This window comes from Meriones unguiculatus, chromosome 18, assembly GCF_030254825.1.
Source record: "Meriones unguiculatus strain TT.TT164.6M chromosome 18, Bangor_MerUng_6.1, whole genome shotgun sequence".
In the NCBI taxonomy this organism is placed as follows: Eukaryota; Metazoa; Chordata; class Mammalia; order Rodentia; family Muridae; genus Meriones; species Meriones unguiculatus.
The window spans coordinates 72676294-72694408 of NC_083365.1; the positions used below are offsets into that span (position 1 = coordinate 72676294).

The following is an 18115-nucleotide window of genomic DNA, read 5'->3' on the forward strand; positions in this document are numbered from 1 at the left end:
CCGTCATCACAGGAGTGTGCTGCTTTACCTGGGTGCTGAGTATCTGAGCCTACATCCACAGGCTGGCTGCACTTTGCCGCTGAGCCACCTTCCCAGCCCTGAAAGATACATGCTTAACTCACTGCTTTTTCATGCAACAAAGACCAGACATGCAACACATGTGTATTTTGGCTCCATAAGCAATAAACTTTGTGTGTTTGAGTAATTCTCTGATATCCAGATGACAGACTCTGGGACTATAAGGAAGCCTCGTAATGGTTAGCCATATTCTCTAAAGTGTTTTATTTAGGAAGATAGTATTTGATGAGCCTTGGGGCAAGGGAGGTAGTCAAGCATGAGGACCTGAGTTTGAACCCCCAGCCCTATGTACCAAGCCAGGTGTGAGTGCCTCATAGCTGTAGTCCCAGTGCCACACAGGGTACAGGCAGGAATATCACTAGGGCTTGCTAGCAAATAGCTGAACCCCAGGTTCAAGAAGACAGTAGGAATGTGATGGAGCAGGACATCTGACGTCCTCCTCCAGTATCTGCAAACGCACACATAGATGTGTGAGCCCACCACGACATGTCTTCCCAAACTAACTAAATAGAAATAAACACTCCCACTCACATCTGTGCTGAGGTGACCATGCCAGGGAGCACAGCAGGAAGGAGAGATGCTACACTTCCATCTTCAACACAAGGATCTCTTTCCACCATAGCCAAGCAGCCACCATGGCAAGGCCTGAGGCTTGGCCACCTCTGAAACACAGGAACTGTCAGACCACAGAGGTTTGCAGGGAGCCTTCCTCCTGGGAATTGTCTCCTTTTACCTCTAGTGGCATGATTCTTCTGCACTGTCACTAATTTTGGCCAACTCTTTTTCCTATCCCTCTGTGGGAATGAGTTCATTCATCTCATTTTAGAGCAGGTTTCTAAGGCCAGAGCAAACAGACTCAGAAAGCTACCTCTCCACACCAGCTCTAAGCAAGTAAAGATTTCTAATGACATCTACCAATGGAATTTGTGTCTTACCTGTGACCTGTGGAATTCATGCCGAAGTCTAGAACCATCTGCTGAAACAGCCATTTACCAAAGCAAGCCTCCACCTCCTCCCATATCATTGACCAGGTAGAGGAATTGGGGTGGGTCTCCCTAAAATGATCTTTACTGCATTGGGCGGGGGGGCTGTGAATGGGAAGCACACGCTGGACTTGGTGCCTTCGTTACTACTACTTGACTGGTTCTCTTATGGAAGAAGTCCAGAGTTTCCGGGCCAAGATGCCAATCTTGCCAAAGCTGTATCTCTCTGACATGAGTAAGTGAAACCATTCCCACACAGCACCCAGGCAATCCATCTCCAACTTTTTCATTCATTGGTAACAACACAAAAGCACACTTCTCAAAATACAATCAGGGTTTAACTCTGTAACGAGTTGAGGAACAGGTGGGGTGGAGAGGGGGAATGAGCCCATTTCTGGGCTGGGGAGACTTCTCTGTGGTTGACTGCTTGTAGCACAAAAGTGATGACCCAGTATTCCAGGACCCACAAAGTACAGTAAGAGTTTGAAATGTGTTTGTCGTTCCTTCCCCCCTTCCTTCTTTCCTCCCTTCCTTCCTTCTTTCTTTCCCTCCTTCCTTCCATGCTTTCTCCTCCTCCTTCTCCCACTTTAATGTGTGGATGCATGTTTTCAGTTGTGTAGGCATATAAAAAGAAATCTATATGCATTTGGAGGTTCAAGCTTGATGTCAGGAATCATAATCCGCCACTCTTCCACTGTATTTATAGAGGCAGGCTCTCTCAACCAAACCCAGAGCTCTGATCTGGCTAGGTCTGCTTTCCAGTTTGCTCTATTTTTGTACGTAGGTTCCAGGGATCTGAACTCTCATCCTCGCCTTCGTGTGGTGAGCTCTTCAACCGCTGAGCCATCTCCCAAGCACCAGAGCTCGAGCCTTTGCTGATGTAAGGACTCTGTCCCCTCAGCCAACCTTGGGCAGTGTTACTCAGTTGATTCCACTTTATTGATTTTGTTCTTGTTATTTTTAACCTTCTTTATTTATTTTCTGAGTTCCATACATGCATACACTGTATCTTGACCATACACACCCTCCCTATCCCCCTTCAGCTCCTACTGGATCCCCTCCTCCCATGTACCTTCCCAGGGATGAATATGAGGGGACAGCCAACAGCTTTCTGGTTATACTTAAGGCTCTGTGGGCATCTAAATAAGACTGGGCCCCCAGGCTCAGATATGTGAATGCTCAGAGCTCGCAGGCCCCGGAAAAGAAGCTATTGCTCTTACTCTTCTAAAATGACAGTATCAAATTGTCTTCTAAACGCTTATCTCTACTGCCATAGATGAGAGAGCTCTCTGTCCCCACCAGAGAGGCTTCTTTATGCAGCGGGTGTGGAAAGTCCGCTCTAACGGAGGCTCCTAACACACTTCCCAGGCCCCAAGTCACGTAACACAGCTGCCTCTGATTCCATCTCCAGGAGGGCTGGTGCTTGCTTGTTTCTACAGAAGCATTGGCATGTGTGTGCGCACATGTGCGCGTGCATACGAACACACTCACACCAAGCATGACTTCTTTACAGTGATGATCTCTGTGAGGTGCCAGAGGAGCTTCTAGGCAAAGCCAATCTATGAAAAGGACCATCTTATCTAGAACTAAGAGATGCAGAAACAGCAAAGACAAAAGACTAAAAGACTGTACCCTGTAATGTCAGTTGATTGTCATGTATGTTAGGAACTAGTCTAAGCCCTTAGCTTACGTAACATTTGATCTTTTACTCCTAACAACTTACAAGAGAACATAAACTTTTTCATATTTTATAAAGGAAGCCTTGCTCAAATCACATTAATGGTAAATGGTGGAAGGGTTGGGAGTGTGGCTTGGTTAGTAGCATGCTTGCCAAACATGCACGAGGCCCTGGGCTCTCTCCTTAGCACTGCATAAAATACAGGCAAGGTAGCGCACGCCTGTGATTCCAGCATTGCAAAGGTGGAGGGGCAGACTAAAAGTTTGAGCTCATTTTTCACTACAAAGCCAGTTTCGAACCAGGCTAGGCTACAGGATATGCTGTTGAAAAAACAAACAAACAAACAAACAGAAAAGACCAGTCTCAGCATTTTAACATCCCTCATATCAGACAGCAAATAACAAGAAATTATACACCCAAAACTGCTTTGATTAAAACCTAACAGAATAATATACATGATTAGCCTGATATCCAAAATACCAAGTAAAATTGTGACTTTTAACTGGCATTCTAGAACTTCTTTTTGGAGGAACGTGGCGAGGGACTCATTCCCAGGAAATCACAGAAGGGCAGCTTCTGTTCAAGCAGCCTGGATAAGAACAAACTGTAAGGTAAGTTTCTGCCCGCAGACTGACTGTGTAGGGCACATCCTGGCTTTAGAGCAATGGTTACCCATCATGGCAACTCTGTCTTTACCAAGGCTCCAGAGGCATACATTCTGGCTCTATGTCCAAGTAGAGAAAATTACTCCATGGTTGAAGTAAAGAGACGCTAGAAACTTGAGGATATCCCAGAATGCTTTGTAGCTGAAGAGAGCTGCATCACTGCCTACTCATTTTGCTTAACTTGAGGGTCTCCCTGCAACCCCAGCTAGCCCTTTCATCTAAATTTGAATCCTAGGGCAAGAAGTGTCCAGAGCTCCAGGAAGTCATGTCCTGCAAGAACAGCACTTTCTGGGCCACCAGGGCACAGGATGGAGTTTCTTCTCAGATGCACACGTGCCCTTTCCCTTCTTTCCTCAAGTTGGAGTAGGGAACAGAGCTCCAAAGCGGTTTCTTCTGTGTTTATTCCATGCATTAAAGCCGCATCAGCTGCTGGTTTAATTTCCAGTGTTCCCTTTCTCTTTGGTTAAGCAGGATTGGCAGGCATTACTGGGCCTTTCTGAGGAATCCTTACTATTTAAAATTCCTGCTGCTGGGATTAAAGAGATAATGCCCGAGGAAGCCCTTTGTAAACTGTAAAGTCCTAATCAAATGGATGATACCGTTATGATATTCACCATCAGAGATGTATCCAGCTTTACTGGGAACTTTAAAGTCATTTGGAACCCCTCTCTACTTCCTGCCCACCCAAGGGGCCCACACTGATGCCAAGTTTTGGGAATCCCCTCCAGGAAGTTTTGTTTAAGACAAGTAAATGAATGATTCAGAAACATCCCAAGGGTTTCCAAAGCAACATGCATACAGGAAAAATGAAATAAAGTAAAAAGCTGAGTCTGACGGTGTAGATAATGAAAATATTCTGCCCAAATAGAGGGGAATTGGAAAGAAGTGAAGAACAAAACATTCCTGTAAAGATAGTTTCAGCAGCGAGAATGAAATCCTCCTTTGCACACACTCTGAGGAGGAGGAGTCCAGTCAGGAGTTTATACAGGTCCAGAAAGACTCTGCTAGTAGGAGAAGCAGGCTGTCGCCGAGGGGGCCACAGTTCCACAGGCATTAAAGGCCGAGGCTGTGTCCTCTCTTTTTTAAGGACTCTCCCTAGGACTAGGAGTGGACAACTCAGTGTCTTAAGAGGAAAGGCTTGCAGAATGAGGAAAAGAATGGACAAAATAAGGAGGACAGTGAGATGACTAGAGTGCTGTCCTGGAGGGGTGAGAAGCTGAGCCTGAATCCTCAGAGTTATTATAAAAAGCGGAGCCTCCTGTGCCCTTCCTGTAGCCTCCTGCCACGCTGACAACAGTGAAACGCGAGGCTGAGACAGGCAGGCTGAGCACCTACAGCAAGGCTGCCCTCTGGCCACTTGGGCTCACCTATGATCCTGCCCATACAGACACAAAGGGAAGGAAAGAAGAGGTTATGGTGGGGCACTACTTCCAGAAAATGACTCTGCTAACATTTACTAGCTCTGGGAACTACTGCAGGGGGATACCATTCAGAAGTAGGCTTAGCAGGGGGAGAATAAAAATTAAAGTAGCTAGCAACAGGCCATTCATAGGGGCCTTGTTTATTTGAGCCAAATTGGCAAAAGCCACCGTGATGAAAAGAAATGCCAGGTGCCTCCCCGTGTTTAATGTGGATATCCTAGCGGCCCCTTCTCTCTAAGGATGGAGGCAGGGGTGGCCTAGACAAGTGTCTGACTCCCAGGCAGTATGCAGCTCAGCTTCGCTCCAAAATAATATCATATTTCTGCCCATCAATCAGAATTAAGAGGCTTAGGGGCACAGACAGTTGCTGGTAGCAACAGGGCACATACTCCAATTCAGATGGGGCGGAGTCTGCACTGGGGTGTGGGAGGGGGGACCTGAAGGAGTGAGGAAAAAGCCTGAGCCTGACTACCATGGCAGGGACCTGATGCATATGAATAAGAGTGCAGGAAACAGAGCTATTGAAGTCCCTCACAGGCAGCTGGGGCAGGTCCAGGTTGCTGACCTTAAAGTCCTCCTCTACCCTGGGACACTGACTGTCCTGGAGAGAAAACCATCAATGCAATATTTTAGGAGGAAGAAGTGGCAAAGCCCGAAAGATAACTGATTGAAGGGGCACAGTGACGCCCAGTGCCTAAAGCAGCGGCCTCCGCACACACTTCAAATGTTTTTCTGTCTGATCTATAATGGAGATCAGGCAACACACAAAAGTATGAGACCCTGTATGTATTATGGGAGGCCATACTACTGAAGACCCACCTCCTCCTCCCCCTTGCCATTAAGAAAAGTCTTCCAGGGAAGCGAGGCTGCGTGCACAGGGAAGATTGAGCACGTGTGCGTGTTTCCGTGCGCGCTTCCAGCACAAAGCAAGGTCCCACAGGTGGAAAGAGGCGTGCATGCGTGGTGCTGAGCTTGAGCAGCTTGGGAATAGTGAATGCTAAATCCCTGTATATCCCGCCTTGATTGTCCTGGCACTGACTTTCTTAGCAGGAAGATTCTGCAACCTGGTGCCACCTCCCAGAAATTCTACCCGACCCCTGTGTCTTTGGAATTCTACAGGGATCCAGGGAGGCAGGGCGACAGTGTCATTAGCGACTGGGGGCAGACGTGGACCAGGAAGAAATGGAATGCTTAAAGGCAACCAGATCCGCAGGCACTAGGGGATGCCCAGGGGATGGATATTAGAAAACAGCTCTGGGGACACGCCTGGGAGGGTGCAGGGAGCTGGCGTCCTCTTACCTGGCCTGCGGGGGAGCATTTTTGCAGAGGGCCCAGGTCGCGGTGGGGGCTGCCCGCCTTGGGGGGCAGACCCTGCAGTGCCGTCACTTGGGGGGCAGCAAGGAGCTGGCCTCGGAGCCCACAGTTGACAAACTTGCCATGTCAAGCCTGTCGGCGCGCGCGTGCTCCGCAGCCCGGGCACCTAGGCTTTTGTTGTGTAGCACGCCTCCTGTCCCCAGCTCTTGCCTGCCTCCCGGTGTCCCAGTGCAATCTGGGCCACAGGACCTTTCTCTCCCGCTCCGCCTGGGGACAGCCGTGCCACTTCCCTGGGAATCTCGCGCTAAAGAGATGCCCCCAAGCCCGTGGTATGGCAGCCGCGGCAGCGGCAGCGGGCGCGCACTCCTATGGGTCCGCTCTGGCCCTTGGGTTCCCACCCCCACCCTCTTCCTCCTGCCCCGCCCCCCACACAGAAGCTGCTCAGAATCCACCCTGTCAAATCCAGCCCATCTGCTGCTATCACAATCAGTTTCAAACCAATGGTTCCGCCAATCTCTGCCTGGAGTTGGAGTAGGGTACCCTCCGTGGGAGGGGTAAAGAAGGGATGCAGTGGAGAAGGAAGATGGGGGCTCTGAATGCCCAGAGAGGGGCTTGAAGCTTTGACTGTCCCAAAGCAAGGAACTGAAAAGAGAAGTGGGTATCCAGAAGGGGAAACCTTGCTTTCACTTCCCAGTTTCCAGTAAAAAAGAAGAAAGGGGGGAAGAGAGGGAAGGAGGTAGAGGGACACACACACACAAACACACACACACAGAGAGAGAGAGAGAGAGAGAGAGAGAGAGAGGAGAGAGACCAGATCCATTCCAACAAGCTGCCTCCAGGCCCCCACTCCTAGCCTGCCTGGGTGGAACAAATTTTACTAATGAGCTAAGCAAACGGGACCCTTAATCTTATCAGGGAGCTGACCCAGAGGCTGGCACGGCTATCCAAAGTATTGTTAACTGGCAGGTAAGAGCTGAAACCAACAGCCACATGTGTGAAGTCAGAAGTTGTCCCCAAGTCCATGGTTAAGTCTGAGGAACTGCCGGGTGTACCTGGCAAAGGCATCCACCTTTCGCCTTCTGCTGGCATTTCTGGAGCGAAAGGGGAATCCACTTGGGGCAAGAAAATGTTGGCCTCCGTTGAGTCTCATTATGTCTTAAAAGAATTCTCATAAATTTCCATTTTCTCATGAAAATGATCCTTTCCAGAAAATGTTGTTTTATTAGCAAATAACGACTTCTAAGATGAGGATTTCACGAACCTAATAGTTTCTTATTTGGGAGAAATGAGGTATTCTTTCCAATAACATCCTCTGATTTATTTCGATATAATACTTTAGCATAAGCATATAAATTTGTGCTGGGTGATAGACATGTGGATTACCTCAAGAGTTATTTTTTTCCTTTTAAGTCTAATAAAAAATAATAGTATTCCCAGAGACACATAAAAAAGTCATGAAGCATGAAAGAGTAGAAGTAGAGGGATTATCCCTCATTTTGTGTATTTATTTCAAGTTCTGGGAAATACTCAATTCCCTGGAATGACAGAGTTTGTTGAAGAAATCATTTGACAGATAAAGAAATCACTAGTGGAAAAGTTGAAAAGAAAGAAAAATCATGCCATTTATTCATAGAGGTACAACGGCTAGGAAAAAATAAATATACTTAACTGTGAAAATTGAATAGAGTTTTAAATTAGAGTCCAGGTCATTCTCTCACTTGATACTCTACTAGAAAAAAATGTGTGCAAGCTCCATTAAGAACCCTCCCCTCGTCTGCTCAGAAGGCTGCATCTTCTGCCCCCCTCAGCAACTCTGCAAATATGGAAGGCTTCAGTGTGTGATTTCCCGGTTAGTATTCCGAATAAAAAACATTCCAGAGCAAGGTGGGTTTCCGGGGTGACCTGAAGCAGTGGATGCTCTAAGTGGTGGAAAAGACTGGTTCCGCATTAGGAAAGTCTTCCTTATATGTGCTCTTTTCAGTCTTTGTGAGTGTGTTTGTATGTGTATGACATACATGTGCGTATGTGCATGAGAGTGCAGGTGCATCTGCCATGGGGTGTGTGTGGAGGTCAGAGGACAATTTCAGGTCCTAGTTATTGCCTTCCACCTTCCTTGTTCAGGGCTCTCCTGTTTCTGCCTCCCATTTGCTGGGATTACAGAGATGCATGTGGATTACATCCATGCCAGAGTATGCATGCACATGTTCACACACCTAAGTATGAACACATTCTGATCTCGTGTAGCTTACATTCTGGAGATGAAGGTGTGTTCACGAGGACAGACTAGGAAAACTTAGTTTCTGCTGGAAGGTAAGGAGAACTATGGAAAAAGAGAAGTAGGGTGAGCTGACACCCTTTGCAGAGAGATCACACAGAGGAGGCCAAACTCATGCTGAGAGCCCTGGTTAGTGAGGGACTTTTCACCTGTGTTGACGGATGATAGGGAACAGCTCGGAAACACTGCCACTCTGTGCCCTCAGTGAAATTACTGATCCAGATCAATACATGCAAAAGCCACTAAGTAACACACTGATGGTACACTGTTCAAAGCTACCGCCGTCAGCACCTAGGTATTTTTGTGAACTGCAAGGAAAATAATTACCCTAGACAAGGGAGTAATCTTACCTGCTGCGTGACAAGGCTATTAGAAGTACACAGCAAATTTCTTTTCAAATATTTTTGGGAAAACCATGTTTAAGAGCCAGCAAGATGGGTCAGTGTGTAAAGGCACTTGCTACCAAAACTGAGGATCTGAGTTTCATCTCTGAAACCCCTGGTGAAAGGAGAGAACTGACTCCTGAATGCTGCCTCTGACTCTACAGATGTGCCTTGCCATCCATCCATGTACATACATTCATATAGGAAGGCAGGGAGAAAGGGAGGACAGGGAGAATGAAACATTTAATCTCTGTAAGCAGAGGTTTGCACTCTATTTCTTATAGAGAAAAAAGCATGTGGGGAAAGCAGGTGAAACACAAGTAGCCACAAAGCAGAGGCATGAACAGAACTCAGAACATTCCAGTACTTGCCAACTCAGCGTGTACAGGTGAAAAACCAGAGGCAGCTAAAGAGACGGGGGAATGGGCTAAAGAGAGCAGACTTCCTGGGAAATAAACAGCTTCTATGTTGGGAACAATTAGCAAAATTTAAATCAGGCCAGGGCTGGCCATATGACATGTGTAACATGGGAAAGGTTTGTTTTTTTTTTTTAATTTTTGTTTTTGTTTTGTTGGTTTTGTCCAGATTGGGTTACTCTGTGTTGCCCTTGCTGTCCTGGAACTCATTTTGAAGACCATGCTGGCTTCGAACTCACAGAGCTATGCCTTTCTCTGCTTCCCAGGAGCTGGGATTAAAGGCATATGCCATCACACCTGGCAGACATTTTTATTTTACTAGCGAATAAAAATATTATGATAATATTAAAATATAATAATATTATAATAAAAACACTATATTAAATGCTCTTATCTTCCAAGGACATATATTAAAATATTTATTCAGGGCAAATGTGTAATTTGTCCACTACGAATCATTTTGAAAAACTCTTGTAAAGGCAAAAATGTTAACTCAGAGGATGTTTCATTTTGAAATTTCTGATAGCATATGATAAATCTACACCATCAGATATGTCATGGTATTCAACTTGTATGTACAGCATGAACCAACTGAATCATGTAATTCACAACTTATTAGTGAGTGAATGCTAAACATTTGTTGATTTTCAGTTGTGGGAAGAAAGGTGCTCTCTTACACTAGTCTTCCAACTTTCCTGTACATTTGAAAAGTTTCTCAATAAAAAACTGAGAAAAAATACACCAATAAAAAATCAATAGCTACTTATAGTGGCGATAAGAACATTTAAACATGATGTCTTTAAATACTAATCTTTAAGTACAACTACAATAGACATGGAGGAAAATTAATAGTTTCAATGTATATTCTAAAAGTAAAACAAAACTGAAAATTCACGTTTGAAGCTCACAACAAATTTCTAAAACAAACAAACAAACAAACAAAACACTTAATGATGGAAAAAAAGAGAGAAGTCAGTCTAATAAAGGAGAACAGGAGGAGCTGATTCAGGATCGATCAAACACATCTAGCTAAATAAATGTTCCTAAATGAAATCAATAAGTGAGGAATAAAAGAAGACAACAAAATTAAGGCTGTAACAGGGTTCCGAAAATATTAAGACTATTTCACAGTAAACAATCTTACGACAATAAATGTAAAAACAGGTAGTGAGCATTACTCTAAAATGGAAATGTAAGTAGGCCACACGGGCACAGGTCTGGAAGACTTACAGGGACTGAACTGCTGGCTGAAAGCACGGCCCCTGGATAAGGGACTTCGCCCTCTGGACAAGCTCACCCTCATCCAGAGTAACCATTTGGGCTGGAGAAGGAGTATGCGCTGGCCCTTGAGCTCTCTCTCGACACAGACATCCTGACCAGCCTAAGAAGCCCCCCCAAGGCTCCCCGCCCGATGCCAAGCATGGGAAGGAGAACATTCAGCTTGCTTTAGGGTGTGTTTGATTTCAAGTACAAGTCTAGGTAGAGGTACATCTGGTGCATGTGTAATACCTGAGGAGGCCAGAAGAGGGCGCGGATCCCGCAGAACTGCAGCCGCAGACAGTTTTGAACCATCACATGGGTGCTGAGGGTCAAACCTGAGTGTCCTTGGCATGAGCAACCAGTGTCCTTAGCCACTAGAGCCATCTCCCCAGACCCTGTACTAATTTCTTTCATTACAAAGCTACAAGTAACAATTTAATCCAATATTTAAGAAAAACAATTACAGATTGATATTCCTGTGAAAATAAGACCAGAACGGTGTAACTGCATTTTAGCCACACTGTAATCAGTCCAGGAATACAAGTTTTGTTCCTGTTAATGCATCCACTGGTATAACAGGCCATATTAATAAGTTAAATGAAAAAAAGTATTGTTCTATGCATAGCTATATGAATGTTGAACAAAATTTAACACTTGAATAAAAATACAAGAAGATAGGATTTGGTTTATTGGTCTTTAATGTGCTACACACACACACACACACACCAAGGACACACCTGACACATTTGACTCAATCATAACAAGTCTAGCATTCTCCCAAGCTCCACAAGTATGGAACATTTCATTAGAAGCAGAGTCAGTGGGGTGTGCTAGACAAAGGCATAGGAATAGAGGAAATACGAAAACTCTTTTCACAGGAGATACTAGCATGCCTGCAAAATGACAGAAATCAATGGTAAGAGTAATTCAGTGAAATTTAGAGTTAATAGAATGTAAACTATGGAAGTCATCAAGAACCATCTCTAGTGCCAATTGAAATGGTCTTAAGGTTTGCATTTAACAAGCATTTGCATTATCAACAAAGAAGATAAAATATCTAAGAAAAACTGTGAGTAGAAATGTATAAAAACTGGGAGGCAAACTTCAAATCTCCACTTGGCAAATAGATGTCTGCTCCTGTCTTACAGAGTGGCTTGACATTGACATTACTGTGATGTACCTTCCAAGTCACTGTAAAAACACCAAGCCAGTTAAAACAGAAATGCTAGCAAGGCAGGGCCAGTGAGAAGGCTCAGAGGGAAAGGCCACGTGCTGCCAAGTCTGGAACATACCTGCAACACTGGAACTGGGAGGAAGGGAGAGGAGAACCCTGGGCCGACAAGCCAGCCTTGACAAAATGGTAAAGCCAGTTTAGGGAGGGACCTGATTCAAAACCTAAGGTGAGAAGAATTAGAAAACTCCAAGTGTCAAACTCTGGCTGCACACACTCATGTACAGGTGTAAACACTCTTCACATAATACATTCATACAACACACACACTCACAAACACACACAAACAAATAAATAAATATGAAAAAATGACCATCTTCACTGACGACCTAGTGAGAAGTGATTCTTGGGACTGGAAAGATGACTCAGAAGGGTTAAGCATTTGCTGCTCTTCCAGTGTTCCTAAGTTCAGTTCACAGCAGATACAGCAGATGGGTTGAAAGCAACAGCATCTCCAGCTTGAGGGGATCCAGCGCCCTCTTATGGCCTCCACGGAGACTGCACTCACACACATGTGCACACAGAGACATTCATGAACATGCATAATTAAAAAGAAGACATATCGTTTTAAAAAGTTATTCCCTTGTTTTCCATGACACATTGGCAACAAAGACATATTATATACACCAGCTGAATTCTACCATCTTCTGGCTTTACAAAAAGCTCTAATGAGTGGCTACTAGGAAGGACATTTCCCAAAATAACAATGGTAACATTTCAGAGTTATAACAACTCTGAAACAGGAACCAACGTATCAAGCCACAGTTATCGCTGAAAAGAATTCCCATTATAAATAGATAAGAAGGTCAATCTGGATGGCCCAGTAGTTAAAGGAGCTTGCTGCTGAGCATGATAATCTGATGATGACTCCCAGGGACCACATGGTGGAAGAGAGTCCCACGAGTTTGTTCTCTAACCTCCATACCTATGCCATGGTACACCACACACATGCAAAATAAATAAATAAATAAATAAATAAATGCAAAAAAGGAACAAGCCAAATTTCATAGGTCACTGGAGACCTTTAAAAACAATTCAGAAAATTACGTCTGGACTCATAATGTTGTGCACAGGGTATTTTAACTCAGGGTAATGCTGCAACACTAATACTCAGACAGAACCAAGTTAACCTTGCTTTCCAGGAAGGCCCTTTTGTGTTGATTTTACAGCTCACCTAGAGATGTTAGCTGTTAGAGACCAGTGCTTTGCGGTCCTTGCTGGGCAGCCTCTGGTGTAACCACAACAACGGGCAAGCTGTGACCGCTAGGAAGGAGGAAAACTAGTCCACAGCAAGCGCACGTAGCCTGTTAACTCGCATGTCCACAGCAAGCGCACGTAGCCTGTTAACTCGCATGTCCACAGCAAGCGCACGTAGCCTGTTAACTCGCATGTCCACAGCCTGTCCAGTGCCCTGTTCTGTGGTTCTCGCCATCTTCTTTGTAGCTGTCTCATCTCCGCTAGTCTCTCATGAGGACATTTGCCTTTGTGGGTAACTAAGAGTCTGCAGCTGTGACTCGGACGCTATGCCTTCAGCACAGCTGAGTGCAGAATCCAGTCAACTCCCCTCACACTGCAGCCCCAGCTAGGCAGAACGCTGCTTTCTAATTTTATGGTTTGGAAATAAATTAGAAATACAATGCAATTAATTAGTATTCCTCCAGGCCTTCTTATCCTCCCGGAGTTTGGTAACAAAACAAAACATACCCAGTCCACCATAATTTCATTCTTAATTCTTTTACATTATTTATTATGTGTAAGAGTGTTTTGCCTGAACATGCATATGTATGTGGACCATGCACACACCTGATGCCCAAGGATCAGAAGAGGCCACAGGATCCCCTAGGCAAGTCATGGAAGATTGGGAGCCACCACATGGGTGCTGAGAATAAAACCTGGGTCCTCAGAAAGAGTAACAAGTGCTCTCGACTCTTCAGCACTGAGCCATCTCTCCAGCCCCATTATTAATTCCTAAATATATTATCTGCTTATTAATATTATTGTAGCCATCGTATGAGTGTGTGTGTGTGTTTGTATGTGTACTGTGAGTGTGTGTCTCCCTGTGTGGTGTGGTGTGTGTGGTGTGGTGTGTGTGTGTATGTGTGTGTGTGTGTTTGTGTGTGTGTCTGTGTGTGGTGTGGTGTGTGTGGTGTGGTGTGTGTGTATGTGTGTGTGTGTTTGTGTGTGTGTCTGTGTGTGGTGTGGTGTGTGTGTGTGTGTGTGTGTCTGTGTGTGTGTGTCTGTGTGTGGTGTGGTGTGTGTGTGTGTGTTTGTGTGTGTGTCTGTGTGTGGTGTGTGTGTGTGTGTGTGTTTGTGTGTGTGTCTGTGTGTGGTGTGTGTGTGTGTCTGTGTGTGTGTGTTTGTGTGTGTGTCTGTGTGTGGTGTGTGTGTGTGTGTTTGTGTGTGTGTCTGTGTGTGGTGTGTGTGTGTGTTTGTGTGTGTGTGTCTGTGTGTGGTGTGTGTGTGTGTCTGTGTGTGTGTGTTTGTGTGTGTGTGTCTGTGTGTGGTGTGTGTGTGTGTGTGTCTGTGTGTGGTGTGGTGTGTGTGTGTGTGTGTTTGTGTGCGTGTCTGTGTGTGGTGTGGTGTGTGTGTGTGTGTGTGTTTGTGTGTGTGTGTCTGTGTGTGGTGTGTGTGTGTGTGTGTCTGTGTGTGTGTGTCTGTGTGTGGTGTGTGTGTCTGTGTGTGGTGTGTGTGTGTGTGTTTGTGTGTATGTGTCTGTGTGTGGTGTGTGTGTGTGTGTCTGTGTGTGTGTGTCTGTGTGTGTCTGTGTGTGTGTGTCTGTGTGTGGTGTGTGTGTGTGTGTGTGTTTGTGTGTGTGTCTGTGTGTGGTGTGTGTGTGTGTCTGTGTGTGTGTGTTTGTGTGTGTGTGTCTGTGTGTGTGTGTGTCTGTGTGTGTGTGTGTGTCTGTGTGTGTGTGTGTGGTGTGTGTGTGTGTGTCTGTGTCTGTGTGTGTCTGTGTGTGTGTGTGTCTGTGTGTGTGTGTGTCTGTGTGTGGTGTGGTGTGGTGTGTGTGTGTGTCTGTGTGTGGTGTGTGTGTGTGTGTGTGTGGTGTGTGTGTGTGTGTCTGTGTGTGTGTGTATGTGTGTGTGTGTGTGTCTGTGTGTGTGTGTGTCTGTGTGTGTGTGTGTCTGTGTGTGGTGTGGTGTGGTGTGTGTGTGTGTGTGTCTGTGTGTGTGTGTGTTTGTGTGTGTCTGTGTGTGTGTGTGTCTGTGTGTGGTGTGTGTGTGTGTGTGTCTGTGTGTGTATGTGTGTGGTGTGGTGTGTGTGTGGTGTGTGTGTGTGTTTGTGTGTGTCTGTGTGTTTGTGTCTGTGTGTGTGTGTGTCTGTGTGTGGTGTGTGTGTGTGTGTGTGTGGTGTGTGTGTGTGTGTCTGTGTGTGGTGTGTGTGTGTGTGTGTGTGTGTGTGTCTGTGTGTGGTGTGGTGTGTGTGTACAAATGTACACATGAATGCGCACATACACACAAGTATTAAAAGTAAATCCATGTTATGACTATGACCTGTATTTGAAACAGACATGAGCTTTGTGCTATCCCCATAGCATCTATCTGTCTATCTATCATCTATCTATCTATCATCTATCTATCTATCTATCCATCCCTCTATATCATCTATCTATCTATCTATCTATCTATCTATCTATCTATCTATCTATCTATCTATCTGTCTGTCTATCCATCCCTCTATATCATCTATCTATCTATCTATCTATCTATCTATCTATCTATCTATCCATCCATCCCTCTATATCATCTATCTATCTATCTATCTATCTATCTAATCTATCTATCCCTCTATATCATCTATCTATCTATCTATCTAATTATCTTTCTATCTTCCAAAATCTGAAATAATTGCAAACCCAAAGCACTTGTGATGCCGATCATTCCAGACAAGAGATAGGCAATCTGTAAGGACTATGTTTTCAGTTCACTCTCTTACACAACTCAGTATTAAATGCATGCCTTGAAGTCCAACAGGCCCTGGATTTCTGACCCTGTGTCCTGATGCAACACAACTACTTCTGTCAGAGATGCTCCGTGCTTAATAGTAGGAAAAGGCATAATTTCAGCTAATTAATTTTTAAAACTAAACCTAAATTAGTTCTTGATGACCGGCTATAACTACACCAAGATTATTTCCAGATAATTAAAATACCGTGTTCATTGCCCTCTGAAGGCTATTATAAATATCAGCAAATGCACACTTCAAAACACAATTGCAAAGATTCATTGCAAACTGTTCAACCACAGCTTGAAGCCCTCAGTGACAGGGCTGTTTCTTCAGTGACAGAACTGCCAGCCATGGTTGCTTTTAACAGTTACAGTTATTTAGATAGTCTTACATGTCTGTTAAGCATGCAAGATTATATTTTCTCAAAACGTAAATGTGAATTTACTGAATCTATTTTATGAATTATGAATATAAACATAAGCAAACATCTAGAACCTCTCAAAGTCTTAAAATCACAGGATTACTCTTAGAGCGAATCTAATGTTAGGAGTGTGCTTGTTGAGCCTGGGAAGATGGCTCAGCAGGTCAGGCATTTGCCACACAAGCATGAGGCCTAGAGTCCCGATTTCAAGAACACACTTAAGTGTCCACTGGATGTGACAGCCTGCCTCCATTCTGGTGGTAGGAAGGCAGAGAAGGGGGATCCCCGGAGTAAGCTGGTGAGCTGGACTAGCCGCATGGTAACCTCTGTTCAGCTGAGAGAGAGGCTGCCTCAGCGACTAAGGCAGGGAGCTTTAAGAAAGACTTTTGTTGTCAGGTTGGGACTCCACAGAAATGCACACTCAGGGGAACATGCGCAGACAATGCACGTGCTCCACACTCATGAACCACAGAAGACCAGACTTCTCAGCCTGTGAGAGGAATAACGTTCTTAGCGTTACCCCGAAGAGAAACAAAACAACACAAAAGCAAAGAATTGAATCTCTAAGAGACTCCAGTCACTGAGGACCCTCACCATAATGCGGTGACCTTCTAGGAAATATATCCCAGATATACAGGGAGTTTGTTCTGCCATTATGCTGTGTCAGCCTAACAGCAGCAGGACAGAATTTACCGTGGTGCCTAACAATCTCCTAATTTCAAAGTCTTAGATCAAAGGCTTGTTGCTTCTTCAAGCTACATGTCGTCAGAAGACCGTGCTCATGGGAAACACCCTATGACTCTGGCTTTAGTAAAGCCTGCATCTTAAGAACTGCCCCAGAAGCAGAAAGACACACATGGCATATACTCACTTATAAGAGGATATTAGACATAATGTAGGATAATCATACTAAAATCTGTACACCTAAAGAAGCTAAGCAAGGAGGAGGACCCTGGGAAAGCTGTTAATCTTCATTCAGAAAGACAAATGGGATAGAATTGGAAGAAGGTGAAAACAAGGAAAGAGACAGAGGGTCTCTGAAAGACTCTACCCAGCAGGGTATTAAAGCAGATGCTGAGACACATAGTCAGACTTTGGGCAGAGTGCAGGGAATATTATACAAAAAGGGGGAGATAGAAAGACCTGGAAGGGTCTGGAGCTCCACAAGGAGAACAACAAAACCAAAAAAATGTGGGCACAGGGGTCTTTTCTGAAACTGATACTCCAACCAAGGACCATGCATAGAGATAAACTAGAACCCCTGCACAGATATAGCCCATGGCAGCTCAGTTTCCAAATGGGCTCCCTAGTAAGGGGTAGGGGCTGTCTCTGACATGAACTCAGTGGCTGGCTCCCCTCTGAGGGGGTACAGCCTTACCAGACCACAGAGGAAGACAATGCAGCCACTCCTGATGAGATCTGATAGACTAGGGTCAGGTGGAAGGGAAGGAGGACCTCCCCTATCAGTGGACTGGGGGAGGGGCATGGAAGGAGATGAGAGAGGGAGGGCAGGATTGGGAGGGGAAGAGGGTGGGGCTATCGTTGGGATACAAAGTGAATAAACTGTAATAAATAAAAATTATATTAAAAAAAGAATTGCTGGTTGTGGGGGCTGAAAGATGGCTCAGCTGTTAAAGTGCTTGCTCTAAAAGATGAGGACCTGGGTCTGATCCCTCAGAACCACGTCTAAAGCCAGATGCAATGGCACATGGCTGGGAAGATAAAGACAGGAGGACCGCCGAGCCTTGCTGACCATCCAGTCTAGTACAACTGGTGAGCTTCAGGTTCAGTGAGAGACCCCAGTCCCAAAAGCTGAAATGGAGAGTGAGAAAGACACCTCGTGTTGACGCTCCGTATACAGGGGTAGTTCGGACGAGGCTATTCCCCATAGGCACATATATTTGAATAACTGATGGCAAGTTGGTGGAACTGTTTGGGAAGGATTGGGAATTGTGACCTTATTGGAGAAGATGTGGCTTTGAGGGTACAAGAGCCCACAGCATTCCTGGTTAACTCTATCTTTCTCTTTGCCCTGCTTGTGG

At 45.1% G+C, this 18115-nt stretch overlaps 1 protein-coding gene across 5 annotated transcripts in view; it reads right to left on the reverse strand.

Moving 5' to 3' along the window:
- Nckap5 (NCK associated protein 5) overlaps positions 1-18115 on the reverse strand; it is an 888867-nt gene that overhangs the window by 559994 nt on the left and 310758 nt on the right. The window contains exon 1 of one of the 5 annotated variants that reach the window (XM_060371852.1): positions 6125-6517. The exons of the other annotated variants lie outside the window; for them this stretch is intronic. The gene's annotated coding sequence lies outside the window, so the exon portion shown is untranslated. Of the gene's footprint in view, positions 1-6124; positions 6518-18115 lie in introns of those variants that run through there. 5 annotated transcript variants of the gene reach the window in all.